This window comes from Caretta caretta, chromosome 6 (assembly GCF_965140235.1).
Source record: "Caretta caretta isolate rCarCar2 chromosome 6, rCarCar1.hap1, whole genome shotgun sequence".
NCBI lineage: Eukaryota > Metazoa > Chordata > Testudines > Cheloniidae > Caretta > Caretta caretta.
The window spans coordinates 100,182,455-100,205,160 of NC_134211.1; the positions used below are offsets into that span (position 1 = coordinate 100,182,455).

General features: G+C 44.4%; 1 long non-coding RNA gene across 1 annotated transcript; it reads left to right on the plus strand.

Moving 5' to 3' along the window:
• Window positions 1-676: 676 nt before the first annotated feature.
• Window positions 677-9,728, plus strand: LOC125638445 (uncharacterized). Its single transcript, XR_007357230.2, has 3 exons — window positions 677-1,014; window positions 6,207-6,267; window positions 6,802-9,728. It is a non-coding gene; the product is annotated as an uncharacterized LOC125638445 (long non-coding RNA).
• Window positions 9,729-22,706: the final 12,978 nt, after the last annotated feature.

Consider the following 22,706-nt stretch of genomic DNA (forward strand, 5'->3'; position numbering starts at 1 on the left):
GATGCTGTAGCTAAACACAAGGGAGTGAAATGTAGTGAAATCTAGAATTCAGACTAATGGGTCTTGCTGGCCTTAAACTCTGAGTAGCCGATGTAATCTTGTTTTCTTACTGATGATACCCTCATCCTCCTCATATCCGCTTCCCCTTATAGTTTGTTACACAGACTTGTCTTACATTAGAGGGAACTCATCAGAGCAGGGACTGTACCTTTATACGTGTGTGCACAGCATTGAGCTCAATGGAGTCCAGATTTTGTCTGGGGCTTCTGAGAGCAACTGCAATGCAAATATTAAATCATAATAATTAAAAACAAAACATTTGAGCCGTAGGCCCAAATTCAATCTAAAGTGGGTCTGTCTCCCCTGGATGTTTTTGGTCCAAAATCATCAGGGATGTAAATAGTTATGTATTTGGTGTAAATTACCCAGAAAATAGGTGTTAATTAAAGTAAGTGGAAAATTGTTTACATCTGGCAATCAGTGGGTGTGCTAACTGGGTGTAATTTACACACAGGACTGAGCAAATATTGCCAAAAAATGGACTGATGAACCTTGCTGATTTACACTTTGCTGGGGATCTGACTCAATGTTGGGAAATATTCATTGGACTTTAGAAATTAATTTGCCCTGTCTGTCTGTTGATACCCTCTTTTTGCTGTGTTTGCTTTCAGTGAATATTCTAGGAAGTGAGCTGACTGGCAGGAATGTTGTTGGCAACAGTGAATATGGGAAAATATTCCCAAAACACAGGGCTCAGGTCTGATGTACTTCACCACCCTTTACATCACAACTGAATATGAACCATAGCTGCCTGGCTGTCAACCCAGCAGCTTTCACCAGCTCTACAGTCATATATCACCAAACGGAAGAAAGAAAGAAAGAAAGAAAGAAAGAAAGAAAGAAAGAAAGAAAGAAAGAAAGAAACCAACCAACCAACCAACCAACCAACCAAACAAACAAACAAACAAACAAACAAACAAACAAACAAACAAACAAACAAACAGACATATTTGGGTAAGAGACTAATTCAAAGCCTGTTCAAATAAATGGGAGTCTTTCTTTCCATTAACTTCAGTGGACTTCCAATCATGGCTTAAAAGTGGTTCTGTGGGATCTCTGCACATTTCTCAGGGGGCTGGAGGCATTTGGCCTCTTGCCTCACAACATAACTGAGGTGAGCAGGACCGCAGCAGAACTGCTTACCTTCTCTCTTGTTACTATTTTCCTAAGGGACAGCACTAATTCAGTCTCCACATGGAGTATCATCAGTGACCTCTTTGAGTCCATTTCACATTATTGGGATGTGTGCAGAAGCAGACTCAGGCAGAAACAGCATGTTTGGTTGTATATAGGGCAGCAGGGGTGAAGAGGCACTGAAGTAATGCACCTAATTTATCAAATTCTCTTGCAGTGGTGGCCTGGGGGCAGGAGGTGGTTACCATACCATCACACTGCCTTTTCCTTCCCTGCATGCACATCAAACACAGCACAAAGGCTCCTGCTGGACCCTGGCTGTGTTTCAGTGGCAGCACTGGAAGCGTCTCCTGTCAATCACTGAGAGGAGGTGCTAATACTGCATGGCAGGGGACTGAGAGTTTGATGGATAAGGCATAACATAACAAGCGTTCTGATACCCTGGAGTTCACTTATATGTTTGTGTGGGCAACACAAGGCTTAATTCCAGCCACGGATGTACAGTATGATATGGGCCATATTCTGATCATATGATCATATACAGTTACATCGCTGTAAATAAGGAGGAACTTTTTTAAGGTCAATGGAATTAAGCTGGTGTAAAAGCAGTGTGATGTCAGAATCAGGCTGTGCCTCTGTTTGATGGAGAGAGAGAGGGTGGGAGATCTAAAGTAACCACAGAAACACAGTATTCTTAAATATTAACAAAGATGACCTACTTCTGGATATTCACTCAGTTTATTAGTGCTTCTGGCAGAGCGTTGTAATAGTTAGAGCTTTAAGCTTCAAAAAAGGAAGGGAATCTCTCTATCATTTTCCAGGAGCTGGATTATTTGTAATAATATTGTGTTGTTATATTTCTTTAGCAGTTTTTCTCTTTAGTATATCACAATATTAAATTTGCATTCCTGCTTAATATATTCTTGGTATATTCATGTTCTAATATATTAATAATACATTATGTTCATATAATTAATAGTCCTCTTTTGTCACGTGACAATGGTAAAGTCTAGGGGTCCTGATTCTGCTGTCATTTATACTAGTGTACTCCAACTGAATAAAATGGAGTTACTCTTGGTAATCAAGGCCCCCTGTTTATGTACAGTACTGAGCCAAATTCTGCTCTCTTACACTGTTGCAAATCAGGAAGCATTACACTAATGGCAGTTAAATTACATTGGTATAAGTGAGAGGAAAAATCAGGCCCCAGGCTTTATCTATTTTAAATTACTTCAGTGAAGCTACTAAGGATGTGCAGTATGTATGTATGCTTTATCCATCAAACTCTCAGTCCCCTGCCATGCTGTATTAGCACCTCCTCTCAGTGATTGACAGGAGACGCTTCCAGTGCTGCCACTGAAACACAGCCAGGGTCCAGCAGGAGCCTTTGTGCTGTGTTTGATGTGCATGCAGGGAAGGAAAAGGCAGTGTGATGGTATGGTAACCACCTCCTGCCCCCAGGCCACCACTGCAAGAGAATTTGATAAATTAGGTGCATTACTTCAGTGCCTCTTCACCCCTGCTGCCCTATATACAACCAAACATGCTGTTTCTGCCTGAGTCTGCTTCTGCACACATCCCAATAATGTGAAATGGACTCAAAGAGGTCACTGATGATACTCCATGTGGAGACTGAATTAGTGCTGTCCCTTAGGAAAATAGTAACAAGAGAGAAGGTAAGCAGTTCTGCTGCGGTCCTGCTCACCTCAGTTATCTCAGTATGTAACTGACAGCATTTGACCTCATATATTTTATGCCAGATGAAATACTCAGTGAGGAGCAAAAAGCAAACAAAAGAAGATGACTGGAATTCAGCACCTCCATTATATTACGGTTGAGACTTTGTCCCTGAAAAAGCTACAGATTTTAATCTGATAGGACCATGCATATTTTCTGATTTTAATTTACAGTGGCTCTTGTTAAAGGTGTAAAATGCCTCACGTAGGGCATAAACCAAAGCCCACTAAGCCTCAACTTCATTGGGCTCTTTTTGTCCAGAGATTCTGTACATGGCATGTTAGCAAACTGAGGAGCAAATCCTTGCATATGTTTTATATCTTTACATTTTTGCACTTAACATTTTTGATAATTCAATACAAAAATATGAAAACTAAGATATGACTCATAAAGGTGCTCTAAGTTTCCTATGAGCTGCGGCTCCTTTTTGAGCTTTTATTCTGGGTTCAGGGTCATTATATCACATACAGTATCAAAATGCTCAGACGTCATTGGCAACATGAGTCAAAAAGGAAAAGGATTTGAAAGCCGTAGCTGAAATCTAGCTTTACAGCATGATTTCTCATTAACTGGTAAAATGAAAATCCAACTTGCTGAGGATAACAATGCAATTTGCTGTGTTCTCTGCATTCTATTCAGATACTAGCTCTGTGCATGTCTGCTGTCTGCACATACTGAAATCCAGGGGTTTCTAATTTCTGTGCCTGCAACAGCACTTGAAACTAGATAACATGCTATTAATTAAAGGATTGACTCAAGGATGCATATAATAATAATGATTAATATTTAATTAATGAGCCCATAACATATTTCCTCTCACAGCACCCCCAGGGCACCCAAATATTAGTACTGTATGTATTCTCATTCTGCAGAAGGGAAACTTCAGTGACATGGAGGTTAGGTGACTTCCTGATTGCCACACAGTGATTTATTTTACAGGACTGGATCTGGACTTGTGAATTCCAGAATCCATACCTGGGCTGCAAGAGTATGAAACTAGGGCCTTAGCTAAATAATATTTTTGACCTCAAGTTTCCTACTGTTGCTGTTACCTGTTCATGATTTTAAGTACCACATCACATACACTTGTTCTGATCAGGTCTAAACAACCTGGAGAGAAATTATGGCCTCATTGAAGTCAATGGTAGTTTTCCATTGACTTGAATGAGGCTAGGCTTTCACCTCTGGTGTTTAAAATGGTGTCCACTGCCTGAGCCTTGTCTGTACTAAAGCTCCCCCTGTAGCTACCACTACTGGAACCAAACATATGGTAGCAATGTTGGGAAATTTCTGGGAACCTCTCCAAAAAAACCACAAAACCAACAACTAGTGTAGGCATCTCCCAGATGGCAGATTAGATAGAGAGAAAGAAACAATGTAATGAAACAGAGAGACCTGTGTGCCAGGGGGATGTAGATAATACTGTGTGCAGCTTTGCAATGCTGTCTAACACCTACATCCACTGGGAAGCAGCCCTTTTTTATTCATAAAATGGCTTGTGTAGAGGGCTCATGAAGGATTTGTAGAACAAGGCAGTATCAACAACCTATTAGTAACACAGCCATATGACAGACTCCGAGGCAATTCCAAAGCTGTTAGCATAATTGATTATAGTTGGAGAGTGGGTGATCTGGGGATTTTTTTATTTTTAAAGGAAGCTTTTTTCTGTTATACCCAAAGTTTTGCATTTTGCAAAAAAAATAAGAAAGGGCTTTTAATATTTCACTTTTTCTGTCCCGCCCCCCATCCGAATAATATACCCTCTATGCTAGATTGATTTCTTTGTTTCCATTCAATGAATGGAATTTTACACAAACATTTAAGTTACCTTTCTCTTTTAAATAGTCATTTAGTTTTCTTTACTTTAAAGCTGAGTTTAACAGAATCTAATTTACATAACAAGCCACTCAAAGCCTATTATGAATCAAATAAAAAACCTGCCATATTTTATCCTTTCTAGCTGACAAGTAGAAAGAAATATGTTGAGAAGGACCTACCCAATGATTAGGTTTTATGGTTGGTGTATATATATTGTGGCGTGTATATATAGTGTGGCACTTTCTAATATATTATTAATATAATATATTATCTAATATATTAGAAAGTGCCACAATAACAAACTAGGATTTCTAAACATAGCAAGATCCTGCAGCATTAGGATGTACCATCTGGACTTTATTCTCAAGGTGATATGACTTTGGCCAAGATAAACCTTGGATTATGCAGAGACACAGGCAATCTTGCATTGACAGTAATAGAAGAAACATGGACTCAAGAGGCAGAATCAAAAAGTAAACAGAACAACTTCTCAGGGACTGTTAGCAGCAGAGGAGCAATGTACAACAAAGAAGGTGAACAGGGGCCCACCCAATCCTGCCCAATACTGAGTACTCTGCCCCAATCCAGCAAAGCATTTAAGCATATGCTTGACTTTAAGTGTAAGTAGTCCTGATGTCAATTGAAATAATGTAATAATAGTCCCTTTACTTTGAATTGAATCAATGGGATTACTCACTTGCTCAAAGCTAAGAATGTGCTTTGCTGGATGGGAGCCAGAGTGCTCAGCACCTTTCTGGGCTGAGCCTTAGGTGAGCAATAAAGGATCTGACAGAAGATTTTAGGAAGAACATGAAATATCCAGGGGGTAAAGGGAATCCTGGGGCAGTGGTAAAGTTACAGCTGATGAGACACATAGCTGAGGTCCTCACAGTGACCATTTGTGGACATTAAATATCCCATAACAGTTTTTGCAAGAGGATAAATGAGGTGTTATCCTCAGTGTGCTGATTGAAGTCCAATGTGATTACTATCTGCCTATGAAAATTCCACCTGAAGTGTCAGTTGGCTATAGCAGTCTTCACTTCCTGTCCTAAACTGCTCTGTATTTTGCTGCTCACTGATAAAAAGCTGCCACACATTTCACCATAAGTCATGTATGTCAGTGGAGGGTAGTGATCCCAACATATAGTGACATGGTACTGCACCTCAACTTAAGTCGGTAAAATACATTGAGATTCTTTGGGTGAAAGGCAACACATATTGTAAATATAAGTTGTTACAAAAATTCAAAAAGAGCATGTAAAGGAGTTCCCTGTACTAAGTCATCACCTTCAAGCCACATGTTGGGGTCAAGGTCTGATTTGAATTAGTGGTAATATTACCAATAATTTGCTCTTCTACAACATCTTCTATCTGAGGATCTTTGCAAGCATTAATAAATCAGTCTTCAAAACACCCTTGTGAGATAGGTAAGTAGTATTATAACTATTTTCCAGGGAGAGCTGAAGTACAGCGGGATTAAATGATTTGCCCAAGGGCACAGAGCAAGTGAGCGAGGTAGGTAAGGATTATCCTACTCATTCTACCAGTGAGGAAACTAAATCACAGGTAGCTTACGTGACTTTCCCAAAGTCACATCACACAATGAATGGCAGGGCTGAGAAGAAAATCCAGGAACCCTGACTCCCACTCTTTTGTGCTAACTACTATACCGCACTACTACTTTTTGATTTCCTTCTCAGTCAAAATAAAATAAAACGTCCCTTTGACTCTGAAAAGTAAATTATTCTGCTGAAGTTTGGTTTGAAGCCAAACAATCCAGTCAGTCTCTGAGCTCCTGAGAGCTTGTATCGGTGGGATTTGCCAACACAGCAAAGATGCAACTAAATGAATTTGGGTTTTGAATGGATCTCAGGGCCTTAATTATTCTTAAGTTTTATTTAATTATATATTATTTATTATTAGTGATTTGTATTCCAGTAACTATTATAATGTGCTAACACCATTCACGTACACAAGAAGACACAGACCCTGCTCCAAAGATTTTACATTCTTATTTGTCCTCCTTCTTATTCTTCCGTTGTGGTTTAGGATGAGGTATGACCAAGAAGGGAGTTTAGGCTCCACCTCCAGTTCTATTGAGCATGAAGCAGTTGCAGGGACTCTACGCTTCCCAAAACCAGAACATCAGTACTTCAGGTGAGGTACTGAAAATACAGTGTTCTTGTGAACTCCGCCCCACTTTCAGAGAGGGGACTCAAAAGGCCTGATTTCCCCACACCTCATAGGATAAAAGTTCCTGCAATCAAACATAAGGGCAGTTACTTGTATCCTAATGACGGGGGGAGGGAAGTGGAAGCTGAGACACACAATGGAGGATGAACAAGCGAGTGCTTGAAGAACATCACCATGGTGAAGGGGAAAAAGGGATATGAACAAATACTGACCGTCTACAGATGGAAATCAGAGAAAACAGAGCAGCAATCTGAAGGTGAATCTCTCAACAGTATTTAGTCCTACCGTGCACTTCCTTCACTGTAGCTCCTTCTCCTTTTATTCTTTTTAAATTTGGGCATCATTGTATTTTTGGACAATCAAAAGCTGCAATGAATGTTTGGTACAGGACTACCCCACCCCCCAACACCACACATATGCTTTCATCATGTGTTGTATTGTCAAACCAATGACATATTGAGCTTATTTCTGGTGGCACAAGCTCCCTAACGCACGCTGCTTATGTGTCTCAGTTTGGTCATTCTCCGGGATCCATTTAGTTGTTGCCTTCCCTGCAAAGAACACCATCAAAGGACAATACGTAGTACCAATTGTGAAGGGTCCTTTTATAGTATAGAAACGTAACCTCCAGGAACTGAAGTGAGACCCCCCAACACAGTTCACATAGACCTCTGAACACCTGTCACATGATAACTTTCCATCATCACTGACATGCCACATTTAAACTAGGGAGCTAAAGGCCAAAAGGTTCACACTCTATTACCAATTTCCTCATTTATCCAGTCCCCCAAAGCCTACATTAATTAACCCCCACACTGGCCTTTGGGAAATCATTAAGAGTTTAGAAGCCATGCTGTCTGATTCTCAAGGAGACCCTACTTATCAATGGTTACCTTTCTGTTCCAGTATAGAGAGATTAAGGGAGAGAATTTTCAATATACAGGTTACTGTATGGACCAACCTGAGGTTACCAAACTCAATTTAATCTGAGTTCCCTACTGGTCTTTGAACATTGCAGCCTCTTCCTTTAGCTCCCTAGGCCTTCAAGAGTAAGTAAGGAAATTATGGTTCTTTGTTTTCTCTGTGTATCCTTTACAGAATGCTAAATACTGCACTGTGAAGCTATAAGATTACATTGGAAATGGAAAGGGAAGGGTTTGGCTTTCAATAAATTGTACTAGTGCTATAAGTAGCATTTAGGTAATTGTCTAGGGGGTTATTTTTTCACTTGGACAACTCCATTTTTCCTAAAATAGATTTTTGTAGAGGCTGCATACAGTAGATTTGTCTCTGCCCCTCTTTTGGCTCTTTGCCTGTTTCATTGGCACAGGCTGGCACCATTAGTGGGCATTAGAACATAAGAATAGCCATACTGAGTCAGGCCAAAGTTCCATCTAGCCAAGTATCCTGTCTTCCAATAGTGGCCAATGCCAGGTGCTCCAGAGGAAATGAACAGAACAGGTAATCATCAAGTGATCCATCCCCTGTGGCTCATTCCCAGCTTCTGGCAAACAAAGGCTAGGGACACCATCCCTGCCCAAACTATTTTGGTCTTTCATTCACGTCATGTACAGCTTAGAAGAGCATATGCTTCTTTGGAAGGATGGTCCAATGGTTAGACAACTAACTGGAGCTTGGGATGTCAGCCTTCAATTCCCTGCTCCACCACAGACTTCCTGTGTGACACTTAATCTCTCTGTGCCTCAGTTCCCCATCTGCAAAATGGGAATAAAAGCATAGCCCTACCTCACACAGGTGTTGTGAGGATGAATATATTAAAGATTGTGAGGTGCTCAGTTATTCTGGTGGTTGAACAAGTACCTTAGATATGCTACTTTATTGATAAAGAATAGATGTTAGATCAGATTAGGTGTTCGCTGTGTGAATTAGATAAATATTGAAGCAGATCATGAACTGATCAAGAGAGATTGAATGAAGCATCCATGTGCACTATACGAGCCACCTACAGGTAGCATTATCAGACTATGGGGTTGTGACGTTGCACTCTATATGATTTTATAAAAATATGCTAATGAGCGTGAAAATTCTGTAACTGGAATATGCTTCATGCAAAAGGTCTCTTGTAAGGTATCAATACAAAGCTTATAATCATAGAATCATAGAATCATAGAATATAAGGGTTGGAAGGGACCCCAGAAGGTCATCTAGTCCAACCCCCTGCTCAAAGCAGGACCAATTCCCAGTTAAATCATCCCAGCCAGGGCTTTGTCAAGCCTGACCTTAAAAACCTCTAAGGAAGGAGATTCTACCACCTCCCTAGGTAACGCATTCCAGTGTTTCACCACCCTCATAGTGAAAAAGTTTTTCCTAATATCCAATCTAAACCTCCCCCACTGCAGCTTGAGACCATTACTCCTCGTTCTGTCATCTGATACCATTGAGAACAGTCTAGAGCCATCCTCTTTGGAACCCCCTTTCAGGTAGTTGAAAACAGCTATCAAATCCCCCCTCATTCTTCTCTTCTGCAGGCTAAACAATCCCAGCTCCCTCAGCCTCTCCTCATAACTCATATGTTCCAGACCCCTAATCATTTTTGTTGCCCTTCGCTGGACTCTCTCCAATTTATCCACATCCTTCTTGAAGTGTGGGGCCCAAAACTGGACACAGTACTCCAGATGAGGCCTCACCAATGTTGAATAGAGGGGAACGATCACGTCCCTCGATCTGCTCGCTATGCCCCTACTTATACATCCCAAAATGCCATTGGCCTTCTTGGCAACAAGGGCACACTGCTGACTCATATCCAGCTTCTCGTCCACTGTCACCCCTAGGTCCTTTTCCGCAGAACTGCTGCCTAGCCATTCGGTCCCTAGTCTGTAGCTGTGCATTGGGTTCTTCCGTCCTAAGTGCAGGACCCTGCACTTATCCTTATTGAACCTCATCAGATTTCTTTTGGCCCAATCCTCCAATTTGTCTAGGTCCTTCTGTATCCTATCCCTCCCCTCCAGCGTATCTACCACTCCTCCCAGTTTAGTATCATCCGCAAATTTGCTGAGAGTGCAATCCACACCATCCTCCAGATCATTTATGAAGATATTGAACAAAACCGGCCCCAGGACCGACCCTTGGGGCACTCCACTTGATACCGGCTGCCAACTAGACATGGAGCCATTGATCACTACCCGTTGAGCCCGACAATCTAGCCAGCTTTCTACCCACCTTGTAGTGCATTCATCCAGCCCATACTTCCTTAACTTGCTGACAAGAATACTGTGGGAGACCGTGTCAAAAGCTTTGCTAAAGTCAAGGAACAATACATCCACTGCTTTCCCTTCATCCACAGAACCAGTAATCTCATCATAGAAGGCGATTAGATTAGTCAGGCATGACCTTCCCTTGGTGAATCCATGCTGGCTGTTCCTGATCACTTTCCTCTCATGCAAGTGCTTCAGGATTGATTCTTTGAGGACCTGCTCCATGATTTTTCCAGGGACTGAAGTGAGGCTGACTGGCCTGTAGTTCCCAGGATCCTCCTTCTTCCCTTTTTTAAAGATTGGCACTACATTAGCCTTTTTCCAGTCATCCGGGACTTCCCCGGTTCGCCACGAGTTTTCAAAGATAATGGCCAATGGCTCTGCAATCACAGCCGCTAGTTCCTTCAGCACTCTCGGATGCAACTCGTCCGGCCCCATGGACTTGTGCACGTCCAGCTTTTCTAAAAAGTCCCTAACCACCTCTATCTCCACAGAGGGCTGGCCATCTCTTCCCCATTTTGTGATGCCCAGCGTCTAATCTACTGAGTGTGTTCCTATTTGTATAAATGTATCACTCTTGTATCTGAAACTAGAAATATGAAATATAACTCTCAGGTCCTATTGTAGTTATGCAAAGTGTGGGCCATTAATGGTGGTTTGGAATCTTAATGGCTCCCATTAACCAGGACAGTTGACTGTAGATGGCTCTGTTTTACTTGTAAGTCTTCCTGGCTGGCAAGTGGGTAATGAAGTCTTACAGTGACATGTGATCATGTCACCTGAACTGGAATCCATCTTTAACCTGGTGCTTTTCCATTGAGAAGGAGGGGGTGCAAACCCAGAGGGTCAAAGGATTCCTGCCTTAGGCAAAAGGTATATAAGTGGATGAAACAAAACAAAGAGAGGCGGCCATCATGAGAAATCCCCTAGCTACCACCTGAGCTGGAACAAGGGCTGTACCAGGGGAAAGGATTCAGCCCAGACTAGGAAGGTGTCCAGTCTGTGAAAGAAACTTATTGAAACATCTCTGAGGGTGAGATTCTATCTGTATTCAGTTTTATTACTGTACTAGGCTTAGACTTGCATGTTTTCTTTTATTTTGCTTGGTAATTCACTTTGTTCTGTCTGCTATTACTTGGAACCACTTAAATCCTACTTACTTTATTTAATAAAATCACTTTTTACTTATTAATTAACCCAGAGTATGTATTAATACCGGGGGGGGGGGGGGGGGAACAGCTATGCATATCTCTCTATCAGTGTTATAGAGGGTGAACAATTTATGAATTTACCCTAAATAAGCTTTATACAGGGTAAAACGGATTTATTTGGGGTTTGGACCCCATTGGGAGTTGGGCAACTGAGTGTTATAGGTAGGAACACTTCTTAAGCTGCTTTCAGTTAAGTCTGCAGCTTTGGGGTATGTGGTTCAGACCCTGGGTCTGTGTTGGAGCAGACTGGCATGTCTGGCTCAAATCAGGCTGGACGCTGAAGTCCCAAGCTGGGAGGCAGGGAAAGCAGGGGCAGAAGTAATCTTGACACATCAGTTGGCAGCCCCAAGGGGGTTTCTGTGATCCAACCTGTCACAGGGGTCTTGGTCAATAAGAACTATGACCCTGGTCCTTCTCCCACTGAGCAAAACTGACAAGTGTTTTTTCTCAGCTTCTATGGCTATGAATAAGTTTCGTAGGTGGAGAAGCTGGCCACGTTTTCAGTTGAACTGAGTCTCTCAACGAGTTGAAATCTGCAGCCTTATCAGAGAGGCATCCAAGCCTAGGTCACACAGGGTAGGCCAGCCAGGCTCAATCTGTCCTACCAAGTTGCACTTATGGTACTAGTTCTGTGAGCTTTGCAAGAGGCACCTTCTGATTTGGAACCAGAGGCTTTCGGTGTCAAATCTTTCTACCTGTGTGTATGTGTGTGCGCGTGCTTTCTCTCCTTGTCACACTGGCTTTTGGTTATTTACTCATCCAATGCCAAGATTTTCAGAAGTGAGTAGTCATTATGGATGTCTCAAGTTTTCGGGTGCCCAGTCTGAGTCACCTTAGAGCGGCCAGATTTTCATAAAGTGTTGAGCACTTGCCCTTGAAAATCAGGCCGCTTTCAGGTGTTTCAAGTTGGGCGCCCAAAAACAAGAAACACCCCAAATTACAAGTTACTTCTGAAAGTCTTTGCTCAAATTCTTCAGCCCTTTCAGTTTAAATTTATAAATTTTTCAGCTAAGAAAAAATTCTCCTCTTCTCTCTTCCATGGTTTAAGAAAACTGTGCACTTTAGTCGGCTTTCCCAAGTTATTCAAGAACATCAGCAATGCTAGTAGACACTGCACACAGAAAAGAGACTATCATCTTATATGGCCTTCATTGCTGTGAGTTCTGAACATATTTACAGGGATCTTGCTCCAAGGCATCCAGTGCAACAGCTGCCTGAACTTCCAGGACATACTCTTGTTGAGATGACAGCCTTTATTATTATTATTATTAATTATTAGTAGTAGTATTACCATAGCCCCAAGAGCCCTACTCCTGGACCAGGACTCCCCTGTGCTAGGTGATGTATAATCACACAATAGAAATATGATCCCTGCCCCAGAGAATTTACAATCTAAGTATAAGACAAGAAAGAATAGATGGGTACTGACAGATGCTGGAGTACAAGTTCTGGTCTTGGCACACCAGTGGCCTTACTGTTGTAAAGTTTTTTTTGTTGGCATCATGGCAAAGGAGAGTTTTAAGGAGGGGTTTGAAGGAGGATAATGAGGTAACTTTGGGGATGTTTATAGGGAGCTTGACCCAAAAGTAAGGAGCACCACAAAGATGTGCATTTGAAAATTTAACAAGTGGGCAATGGAGTTGACATTGTGGACTGATCAGAGGTAGGAGTTGACCTCTTGATAGTGACCCTGAAGTACAGCCTCCAATACAGGCCACTTATCTGAATCTAAGAAATTAGAGGTGGTAAGAACCACATACATATAGTTAAAGGTGGGCTTATGCTGCAGATTTCTCTAATACTGAACAGTATTTATATTTGAGGTTTGGTTTGGGCCATGGTCCCAATTCAGGGGCCAGATGGAGAGCTGAAATCTAAGATTTTCTGATGTTTGAGGGTATTCAGGTGCAGGTTTTGGCTTGGGCACCTCTTTGATAATGAGCCATCAAAGCCCACCCTGGGAAGCTAGCACACGTATTGCTCTCCATTGCCCTTTCCTGGGAGCTTAAGAGAGGGGAGAAGCCATTTTGAAGCAGTCTGGAGCCAGCCAGGGGAAGGGCAGGACTGGCTGTGTGTGGAGCTGCGTGCAGGCCTGCATGCAGGTTCCCCTGAGAACTGGCCTCTGCTTGGCCCTTTCCCTCTTCAAAGTGACTCCCAGTTTTTAGAGCTTTGTTGGGAAAACTTCCCCAGCCTGGCTGAGTTAGCCTTCTAGCTTCCTAGGTGAGATCCATCACACATGGCAAGCTCTGCTCTGGGTGCTAGACCAGGGTTGCTGCCTGCTGTGAGTATGGCTGAGTGCTGGGATAGGAAACTAAAGTTTTGATTTTTAGTATAGTTTTGTAACCTGCACCTTGAGCCCTGCACCCCTTTGTGGTGAGGGGAAAACTTAGCCCTGGATGCAGCCTGACTCCTGCATAAAGAGGAAGCCTGCCAGCAGTGATCGTCAGCCCTCTGCAGTGACTGAGGAGTTCAGAGCCATCTCAGAACCTGAAGATCTGTCATGGAGTTGAGAGTCACCATCTTTTAGATAGCTAGTCAGGGAAATTGTTTGGGAGACCCATTCCACCCTGAACGGTGTCCTCAAGCCAGGGGATAAGGGTTTGGGAATATTATTACCGGCTGCTTATTAAATCTGCAGAGGGACTTACAATCTAATCCCACTTGTGAGTTTTTGGCCTGTACCGAACCCAGTCAGCCACACTGCTAATTGCTGCACAGAAGATATTGTGTCATCAAGGGCCCCTACAAAGTACATGTACCAACAGGACACTAATTTTATGTTTGCTATATGAGGTCACATGACTGGGGAACTTCACGGGTATTATCAGCATGGGTACTGGTGACCCTGAGAATAGTGTTTTACACTGTTATGTTAAATTTATCTCCTGTTTAATATAAGTACTGTGTTGAATATATTATATGAGTTTGTGTTATTTCTTGGGAGTCTCCAACTATCTGGCAAGTAAGTGGGGGTTACTCTTGTGGTTAGAATTTTCTTCCCATGCTGCCTTGGTGACCCTGTCAGGAAGGAGAAAGAGGGGTAGAGGCAGCACCACACAAGTTCATATGGAAAGAAAAAGTTACACCCTGCTGAGTGAGTGGTAGGGTCCAGAAGAACCCAGGCCTGTCCTTTAAAACCCTTAAGCAGATTGGCACTAAAGGAGGTAACTGGCTAGATAGGGGGCACTACATATACATTAATTTGTGGGTAGCTTTGTTAAGTTTGGAGTGATTGTATACTCAGAAATTAGCATTCTGGGGTTTATTTACAATCCTGTAACATTTTACATAGAGAGAAAATGAATACAGTCAGGCCTGTTTAATCCATGCTTTTCAAATATGATTGGCTTATCCCTTCAGTCTGGGCATTGAAAGGCTGTACATAGTAACCAGTTTTACAGTGTGCCAGTGTAAACACATAGTTCTCAACTCCAGGAAGCTCTGAGACACTGGCCTTTGTAATATGTAACACAGACAAAAAATAATAGAGAAATTAGGTGAGGTCCTTTTTTTTTCTGTGTATAAAGCCTTAAGGACATAGGACTTGCCATGCCCAATAAGAGCAGTTATCCACCTAGTATTCACTATCCTGTCCCTGATGGTCCAAGACCCGATGCTTCAGAGGAAGCTGCAAGAAATCCTGTAATGGACCATTATGAAATAACCTGCCCATAGGGGAAGCTTCTTACGTGGCCCCAGTTAGTTAGCACTTGGCTTATGCACTAGACATGAGGGTTTATAGTCCTTTTAAATATTTTAACCCTTTCTAATGTAACTGTGCTTATTGTATTATCCATATCAGTATCTAATTCTTCTTTTTCCTCTCTGTGTAATTTCAGTTCAAGTCTGTATCTCTGGCATTAGCAATAATATAGCACCTTCCATCCAGGGATTTCAAAGTGTTAGAATTAATATCTCAGAATATCTCTGTGAGGTCAGTATTCATAGATTCCAAGGCCAGAAGGGACCATTGTGATCATCTAGTCTGACCTCCTGTGTAGCACAGGCCAGAGACCTTCCCCAAAATAATTCCCAGAGTACATTTTTTTAGAAACACATCCAATCTTGATTTAAAAATTGTCAGTGATAGAGAATCCACAACCATTCTTGGTAAATTGTTCCAGTGGTTAATTACTCTCATTGTTAAACATGAGAGTAATTAACTTATATCCAGTCTGAATTTGTCTAGCTTCAACATCCAGGCATTGGATCATGTTATACCTCTCTCTGCTAGACTGAAGAGCCCATTATTAATTATTTGTTCCCCCTATAGATACTTATAGACTGTAATCAAGTTACCCCTAACCTTCTCTTTGTTAAACTCAGAGCTAAATCTCTTTAGTTTAACAGTATAAGCCATGTTTTCTAATTCTTTAATCATTCTCATCACTCTTCCCTGAACCTTCTCCAATTCATCAACATCTTTCTTGATATTTATTCCTATTTTACTTGTGGGGAAACTGAGGCACAGCGAGTTAGGGTCTGATTCAGTGCCCATCAACTTCAGTAGAAAGACTCCCATTGACATCCATCTGAGATCTTCACTGAATTGCTCAGAGTCTTCCAGGCATTCAGTGACAGAGCTGGGAACAGAAGCCATATCTTCTAATTCTAAGTCTTGTGCCTGCATCACTTCCTCTCCTAGCCTTTCTGAGTAATGCCCCTAGGCAGTAAGGCAGAAACTGTGAGCAACACAATCACACTTTGGCCCTTCTAGCACCTCCGCTCAAGAGCTCAACATGCTTCAGTCTTTAAAGGTCATAGCCACACAACCTGCCTGTGGGCTAAGGAAATACCATTTAAAAGGTGAGGAAACCAAGTCACAAAGACTAAACGATGTAACTAAAGTCACAACTGAAGTCCCTTTTTTTGGTACCTTATTTCATTATATTATATTGTGTTGGTTTAATATTGGAATTTTGTTTTCATACAAAAAGTCTTTTCTGGAGATGTTAAAATACCTTTTTGGTATTTATTATTGATGTTACTGTAGCACCCAGAGACCCTCCCCCCTGCATCAAGATCAGGGTCCCACTGTATGATGTATCCTACAAACACACAGTCCTTGCCCTGAAGAGTTTACAATCTAAGGCCCCAATCCTGCAAACACTTAACACATGTAACTTACCTACCTGAGTAGTCCTATTGAGTTCAAAGGGATTATTCACCTGCACTAAATTACTCACCTGTGTAAATGTTTGCAGGAATGAAGTATAAGGACATAAAGGACATATGAAGGAGAAAGGAGAGAGAAATGCTAATATATAAAATATTATTTAAGGTACAAATATACACTTTTCCCCCTTTATTTCCCCCTCTCTCTTTGATAGAGCTCATATATGTTGGGATGTCTTTTTTTTAAATTAGGAATAATAAAATGATGAGTGTTGAGTGAAAGTGATGAGTCGTAATCTCAGTAGAGAGCTAACAAAGCCTCGAGCACTGCATGGCTATTTCAGGCTCCAAAAGGATTGTTTTGAGTTTGACAGAATGAGAAGAGCAGAAAGCTCTGTCTCTGTCCTGACTTGGTGTTTGAATCCTCAGGGGTCTTCTCTAATGCCCTGTGATTCTGCTTAGTTCTTTTAAGGAGTGTTGAGAGTAACTAGTCCCGGAAGAGAAAAGTACTGATCTGAAACTGTCCTGAGCCTCCAGAGGGGAGGAGGCTTTAAGGCACCTTTGTGCCTACGGATTCTCTGCCGCACCAGGAACCAAAACAGCCCACAGCACAAATGAGAAGTTCTGGGATGCTCTAATTTAGAGCATGCTCTTCTGGGCTGTCTATGTGCTTCTCTACAGTCCAGAGCAGCTCAAAATCCCCATAGCAGTGTGCATGGGAGAGTCATCTCTGCTCCTGACTTGCATCATCTTGCCTCCCACCTGTAACAAGGTTATCGAGGGTTACTATGGTCCTACATGTGAAAAGGGAACTCTCCTCTGGCCCCCTGGTGCCTCCAAAACTTCATATGGGGCCCAGGCAGTGGTGAGCTGGAGCCGGTTTGCACCGGTTCGCGCAAACTGGTTGTTAAATTTTGAAGCAGTTTTAGAACCAGTTATTTACCCACTTCCCTGCAGGGGGCGCTGAGGCCGGGAAGTGATGTAATTCCTCCTCCGGCCGCCGGGGGCGCTGCACTGCAGGAGCCATGTGGGCTGTCGCCTGGCCCTGGGCACGAGCCCTGTTGCTGCTGCTGCTCCCCTGGCCCTGGGGCTCCCGCTGATGCCTGGTGGGTCCCCAGCTGCTCTGCTGGGCCTGGGCTGTGTCCTGCTGCTCGGGCTGCTCCGAGCCGCTCTCCCCGTGAGCACCCACCACCCTGCCCGCAGCCAGCCCCTGCCGCACCCCCTGCCCTGTATCCAGCCAACCTGTCTCCAGCCACCCCCTGCCCTGCCTGCACCAGCCCCTGCCGCATGCATGCCCTGCCCTGCCTGCACCAGCCCGTCTCCAGCCAGCCCCACACCCCCTGCCCTGCCCGCAGCCAGCCCCTGTCTCCAGACAGCCCCACACCCCCTGCCCGCAGCCTGCCCCTGCCACATGCACCCCCTGCCCTGCCCGCAGCCAGCCCCGCACCCCCTGCCCTGCCCGCAGCCAGCCCGTCTCCAGGCAGCCCCACACCCCCTGCCCGCAGCCTGCCCCTGCTGCACGCACCCCCTGCCCTGCCTGCAGCCAGCCCCGCACCCCCGCCCGCAGCCAACCCCTGCCGCACACACCCCCTGCCCTGTCTCCAGCCAGCCCCGCACCCCCTGCCCGCAGGCAGGCCCCTGCCGCACCCCCTGCCCTGTATCCAGCCAACCTGTCTCCAGCCACCCCCTGCCCTGCCCGCACTAGCCCCTGCCGCACGCATGCCCTGCCCTGCCCGCACCAGCCCCTGTCTCCAGCTAGCCCCCACCCCCTGCCCGCAGCCAGCCCCTGCCGCACACACCCCCTGCCCTGTATCCAGCCAACCCCTGCTGCACGCACCCCTTACCCTGTCTCCAGCCAGCCCTGCACCCCCTGCCCGCAGCTAGCCCCTGCCGCATGCACCCCCGCCCTGCCCGCAGCCAGTCCCTGTCTCCAGCCACCCCCGCACTCTCTGCCCGCAGCCAGCCCCTGCTGCACCCCCTGCCATGCCTGCAGCCAGCCCCTACCGTGCCCCCTGCTCTGTATCCAGCCAGCCCCTGCCGCATGCACCCCCTGCCCTGTCTCCAGTCACTCTCGCACCTCCTGCTCGCAACAGCTCCTGCCGCACCCCTTGCCTCCAGCTAGCCCTGCCCCATACCCCTGTTTGCAGCTGGCCCCATGGCCACTGATGCCCTGCAGTTCCCAGGGCAGTAACCCTGCACACCTGCTTCAATGAGGAGGGCAGGGAGCAGCGGGACCCACACATGTGCACACCCTAGGGTGACCAGACAGCAAGTGTGAAAAATCAGGACAGGGGGTGGGGGGTAATAGGAGCCTATATAAGAAAAAGACCCCAAAATCGGGACTGTCCCTGTAAAATCGGGACATCTGGTCACCCTAGCACACCCCCAGGGAGTGGTGGGGACCCACACATGCGAAACGGAGCTCATTTCTACTTCAGGCCCATCTTTTTAAAAAAGAACTTTAGGCAGGGTTAACACACACCCGTATTTTCCCGGACAGGTCAGGCTTTTTGGTTCTTAAATCACTGTCCGGGAGGAATTGCAGGAAAATACGGACGTATGGTACCCCTGTTGGTACAAAAAATACATACTGGGGCACATCCCTTACATCAGAACTTTTTATAGGTAACCGGTTGTTAAGATTTTGGCAGCTCATCACTGGGCCCAGGTAGATGGAATCTGTCACCTTTGTTCAGTTGGACCCATGATTGTTATAGAATTGAGGTTTCAGTTTTGACCAATGCAGGCTTACTTAAATTCCCCCCAGTGATTAGGTATAGTTCCCTGACACAGCAAAACTGTTATTGGGGGGTAGTGTTTTTCTATATCTAGTTAATCAAATTGACACTAGAAATGGGTGAATTCAGTTAAGAAAAATTCCCCAAGAATAGTCATTCACATTTTTTTAATGAATTCATTGAAATTCTGCTCATACCCCTTTTTTATTTTGTTTATCTTCTATGACTATTCAAGTAAGGTTTCAGAGTAGCAGCTGTGTTAGTCTGTATTCGCAAAAAGAAAAGGGAGTACTTGTGGTACCTTAGAGACTAACAAATCTATTTGAGCATAAGCTTTCGTGAGCTACAGCATCCGATGAAGTGAGCTGTAGCTCACGAAAGCTTATGCTCAAATAAATTTGTTAGTCTCTAAGGTGCCACAAGTACTCCTTTTCTTTTTACTCAAGTAAGCACATTCACTGGCAGGAATGTTCGCAAAAGTAGCCCATTTAAAATACATAACAGAATATTCACAAAAAGCACACTCCCAGTTTGAGATTGCTAGTATTGTACCAGAAACCTTATTCTAAAAGTTACGCTTATCCAAACAGGCCACAGAAGGATACCACATGACCTGTATGTCCAGTCAAAACAGCTAGAATTTTGAATTTTAAATGCTTTCAATTAACTTTCTACAACTAAAACAAAGGCCTGCCTCCCAGGTGCCTAATCAGTTTAGGTGCTTTTGAAAAATTCCACTAGTAACCTAGCTGCATCTTTAGGCATCTAAAGACATTTACAAATCTGACCCTCTGCCTCTCTATTCTTCAGTACCATGATGATAATGGTATTTGCTCTTATATTTAAAGTGCTTTTATATCTTCAGCTGTATATAAGAGCTAAAAATTGTTATGAATCTCATTTAAGCCTATCAGCTTGTTCCTCTGCTCTCACTGCAGTCAACAGCAAAACTCTCATTGACTATGTAGAAAAAGAATAACCAATTTATTTGAGCATGAGCTTTCGTGAGCTACAGCTCACTTCATCGGATGCATACCGTGGAAACTGCAGTAGACATTATATACACACAGAGACCATGAAACAATACCCCCTCCCACCCCACTGTCCTGCTGGTAATAGCTTATCTAAAGTGATCATCAAGCTGGGCCATTTCCAGCACAAATCCAGGTTTTCTCACCCTCCGCCCCCCCCCCCAAACTCACTCTCCTGCTGGTAATAGCCCATCCAAAGTGACCACTCTCTTCACAATGTGTATGATAATCAAGGTGGGTCATTTCCAGCACAAATCCAGGTTCTCTCACTCCCTCACCCCCCTCCAAAAAACCACACACACAAACTCACTCTCCTGCTGGTAATAGCTTATCTAAAGTGATCATTAAGTTAATGATCACTTTAGATAAGCTATTACCAGCAGGAGAGTGAGTTTGTGTGTGTATGGGGGTGGGGGGGTGAGAAAACCTGGATTTGTGCTGGAAATGGCCCACCTTGATTATCATGCACATTGTAGGGAGAGTGGTCACTTTTGATAAGCTATTACCAGCAGGAGAGTGAGTTTGTGGGAGGGGGGTGGAGGGTGAGAAAACCTGGATTTGTGCTGGAAATGGCCCAACTTGATGATCACTTTAGATAAGCTATTACCAGCAAGACAGTGGGGTGGGAGGAGGTATTGTTTCATGGTCTCTGTGTGTATATAATGTCTACTGCAGTTTCCACGGTATGCATCCGATGAAGTGAGCTGTAGCTCACGAAAGCTCATGCTCAAATAAATTGGTTAGTCTCTAAGGTGCCACAAGTACTCCTTTTCTTTTTGCGAATACAGACTAACACGGCTGTTACTCTGAAACTAGAAAAAGAATGTGGCTCAGTTGGAATGCTTTTGCAAATAAGGGTTGCCAGATTGAACTTGTTATGCTGAATGGTATTGGTAGCTGCCAGTAAGCATGTCTTTGATGTCTGGGCAGTTACAGACTTTATTGAAGTTGAGGGGCATAGAAAGCAAGCTTCCTTCTGTGTAACTAAAAGAACCAGTTAAGCTCTATTATGGAGTAAGATAGCTACAACAATACACACTATCACCCAAAGCACTGGGCACATGAAAGACCTGAGCAACAACTAACAGACACAATACAAGGAATTTCCCGCAGAACTGGTTGGAAAGACGGGGGCTAGGGCTGTGTGTGTCAAAGCAGAAAGCCAAGAGAGAGTTTAACCTTTGGGTGGGCTAGAGTTCACTTCATTGCCCTTCTCCAGTGCTTAAAAAACCCAGCTCCCATAGAAAAGTAGCTAGAGATCCAGAGTTTAGTCTCTAAAGATTTTCAGCAAGGATTGCACAGGATCAACCTCCCCACATTCAAGTCCCCAAAAGAACAAAAGAAATTAAACAACTTTATAAAATCTTAAAATAAAGAAAAATCACAATGTTTACAACATAACATAACTATTTTATAATCCACATACAGTATCTTCACAGTTATACATAAAGAAAACAAATTAAATCTAAACTGGTCAGTCCCCACAGAAACACAGTGAGAAGGATCTGAGTCCCAAAAGCTTAGGTTGAGTTCACTTAGGTCTCACTTTGTGTAGATTTGGTGATCAAAGACTGTCTGCTGAGTCAAAAGCAACATCTTCCCTCCACTGGCTTGTTGGAATCAGGGCTGGATTAACCTTTTTTGGCCCGGTGGCAAACGTATTTGTGGGCCCCCATGAGGGCAATGGAGCATGGCGCGGGGAGGTCAGTCCCCGGAGTGATGGGCCAGCCAGAGACAATGGGGCATGGCATGGCATGGCATGGAAAGCCCCACTCCGCCCAATGCGAGGGCACTATTTACAAACCAGCAGTTGCAAGAAGCACAGTGGCCTACCTGGCCCTGTACTGCCAGCAAGCTCCTTCCCCTCGGGGGTGGGCCTATGTCACACCACACAGCACCCTCCCCCCCGTCCAACACCCCCTGACTCCCTATGGCCAGAGGCCCCCTGGACCCACCCACAAATGCACAGCGCCCTGCACACCACAACCCCTACCCACATTCCTACTACAACTGCCCAGCATCCCCCACAGAACCCCCACTCTCCAGTGCCCCAACACACACAGATCTTCCCTGCCCCTTCACAGCCCAGCAACCCCCCAGATTCCCCACAGACCCACTCCCTCAAGCCCTGCCTCCCGGCCGCACTCACTGGCCCTGCTGGGAGGCGACTGTGTCTGCTGGGCTGAGTCAGCAGCACAGCCAGGGCTGGTCCCAGGGCTGGGAATCGGTCTGTCCCCTCAGGAGCGGCGCGATCAGCCAGGCCAGAGCCTGCCCTGGCTGAGGTCCCTCAAGACACACTTGCCTGGATGGGCCCAGCCAAGCCCTCCACACTGTTTCCCCCCCCACACACACACCTGGCTGAGACTGGCCAGGTTTCTGCACTCTGGGGAGATAGGTGGGGCCCCACAGGTGGTGGGAAGCAGACACTGCCCAGAGCCGGAGGTACACTGG